This window comes from Nannobrachium achirus (genome assembly GCF_963921795.1).
Source record: "Nannobrachium achirus genome assembly, chromosome: 6".
Classification (NCBI taxonomy): domain Eukaryota; kingdom Metazoa; phylum Chordata; class Actinopteri; order Myctophiformes; family Myctophidae; genus Nannobrachium; species Nannobrachium achirus.
This window is the reverse complement of record NC_137815.1, coordinates 48,376,565-48,379,412: the sequence shown is the minus strand read 5'-3', so window position 1 is coordinate 48,379,412 and position 2,848 is coordinate 48,376,565.

Genomic DNA, 2,848 nt, shown 5'->3' with positions numbered 1-2,848 from the left:
CTAAAATGTCCTATGATCATTCTTTTAATTTGAGTTTTACAAAATTCTATTTTGTATGACAATAAAATAAGCCTGTTATATTCCTGTGCAAGGTGTGATAATTTGAACTTTGGACACTGTATCAGATCAAATGTAAGAGCGCCCTGATTTCTCTTTAGTCCATAGGTCTTCAAGTTTTCAACAGGGGGTCAGATTAACTACAGGGGGGTCTGCCAAATCTTTGTGTGATCAGGAACATTAATATCAGCCAAAAATAGCAAATCCGCTATTTTTGGAGAGTTGGTGTAGAGGGTAAAAAAGAGCAGACAAAGTACAGAGCCAACGGTCAAGTTGACATCAACACAAATCCACATTGAAGACCCCTAGCTGCTCTTGTCTGTCTGGTAGGGTCTTTGTTTAAAATGTTGGTTCTCAACTAGCTTGGTGATAGAAACAGTAACAACAGCATGTCGAGCAGTACTCTATAGGAAGTACTGGACAACTTGTCAAAGGCCTTCCATCTGATGGTAATAGAATTTAGAAGCACATCAGTAGCCGGCTACTTCAGTATATATTTGCTAAACCTAATCTCCAGAAATGCAATGACTGTCAGGTGAAGTTTTCTGGATTTCAGATAAGCCTAGGTTTGGTCTTTTCTCCTTGCAGGCTACTGCTGCACAGTGCTGCAGCCTGCTGGCCGGTGGATTATTACCATTGTCTGTTTCCACAGCTTTTGTCCTGTTGGTCCACCTGTAGATTTAATAAATAATAATACAATTATTTAAATGAAGCCAAAGGCTATATGACCCCGAGTGCAGACTGCAGATGTGATATTAAGTCAAAGGAAGGCACCACCCCATGACCGGTTCCTGACCCTTGTTTCACTGTCGTACAGGCAAACTAGCGTATTACGACAAAGTAATAGTAAAAGTTTTTTTTTTCACCACACATATTTTCTATGAGGTGTCTAGAACAACATACTAAAGGTCCTAAGAAATCACAGTTGTGGAAATTATGTTTAATTGGCATTAATCCAAAATGGCCACCAATTCATTGTAATATGTCATAGTTTTGCTCACCATAGGGATATTTGAATGATTTTAAGTTCTGAAGTTAGATTTTTGGACAGAGGGGTAAATATAAAATGGGTTCCAGTTTGATTTGATAGATTTATATTTCCCATAAGTAGAATATTGCTGCCAATTTTTTTACTATAACTATAATGTTTTGACAAATAATGGCATTTCTGTTTCTGTAATAATGTTTTCTACGGGAGCGGGTTATCAGCCCACAGCCGAACCCTCAACCTGGAGGGCCAGTGGGATCACTCTTTGTCTGGTCTCTACCTTTCGAACTGTTCGGCATGGGTGACCCTGACCCTTCCAGGAGTACAATACTCCTGCCGACATAGCTCTAGAGGTCGTGGAGATGCGCAAACCACCCCACCACGATAAGGAGGTGAGCCATCTTAAGTTGAGTAGCCTAGTAACCTAGTTCATATAGACATCAGGCATAGTAAATCAGGCAACTGGCAGTTTGTAGAGCTTGTACCGCAACATTCTCTGCATATTAGTCCATGGGCCAGACGGGTTGTCGGTATCAAAAAGGTGGCAAAGGTTACCATGCACTATATCTGTAGATTATATTTTGGTATGATAACCCTTTCTTAGACACAGCTAAATTGGTGTTATCAGCCTCTAGATTTGGTGTCCCATTAACATTACATTACAGGAAAAAAGGTAAAAAAAAATAATCTGCTTTTAGTAGCATAAGAGGGGTCAAACTACAGTAGGGGGTTTTCATGATGCCGAATCCATTGCAAGCATCTGTTTTGCACAAAAAACATTCCTTGGACTATAAATGGCCTCAGAAGACGATGCATGTATGGGTGTGCATTCATGTTAGTCGGAGGCCTTTTATTTCTCATGCTAATCAGTCTAAAAGCGCCAAATTTTGCACAGATGTAGCCCAGGGGGGGCATGCTCATGATTTAGCTAGGGCGCCCGAGTCGGTGACCTTCGGGCTCCAGAAAACATCCACAAAACTCTGAAAAGTGATGACTCATCACTTTTCATCACTAAAACCATTGTTTTTCTGGAGCTGTGGTGACCCACGAAGGTCACCGACTCGGGCGCCCTAGCTAAATCATTAGAGCAAGGGAGTCCATGTTTTTGGCATGTGCATTTCTTTGTGCTGCATCCTTTCTTGCAGTTACAGCAGACTACATCCAGTAATTCTGGTGGTGCAGCAGGCTGATCAGTCATTATTGGCATATATCTACTGTACCATCCATAACATGCCATCCCCAGTCTTTTTGCGTTCATGTTTTTACTTCTCCCTTTCCACTCCATCATTTGAAAGAACACACAGTCTATGGTACTTTGCAGCCGTTGATGTTGGCGGTAGAGTTTGATGTTCCACTGGAGATGTACACCTTATCACAAAATCGCCCGTGTCTCAGAATATCCAGCGATTCATCCTTGCCACGCACCCCCATACAGTGATACTAGAGCTTTTTCACCTGCTGCAATGATGATGCCCTTTCCCACCATTTCCTGTGACTGGCTGAAAACCTTGGCTTGTTCAAGAAAGTGAGCATCATTTTTCATTTTTTTCAGTGCCAATCCCTTTCCCATGCCGAATAGACGAGAAGTTGTATCACAGCCTAAAATGCCATGGATAAAGAGGAGATTGTCACACACTTCAGGACCAAATAACGCTTTGGTCTGCTTTATGCACCATGTACGTCTTGCTTTTGTCCCTTGCTTTGGTTCTGGTGCCAAAAACAGCTCATGTGCATTCAGATCAGCATGATACAACAAGAGTAGCCTACTAACAAGTCTGTGTCATCACCAAATAGGACTGTATC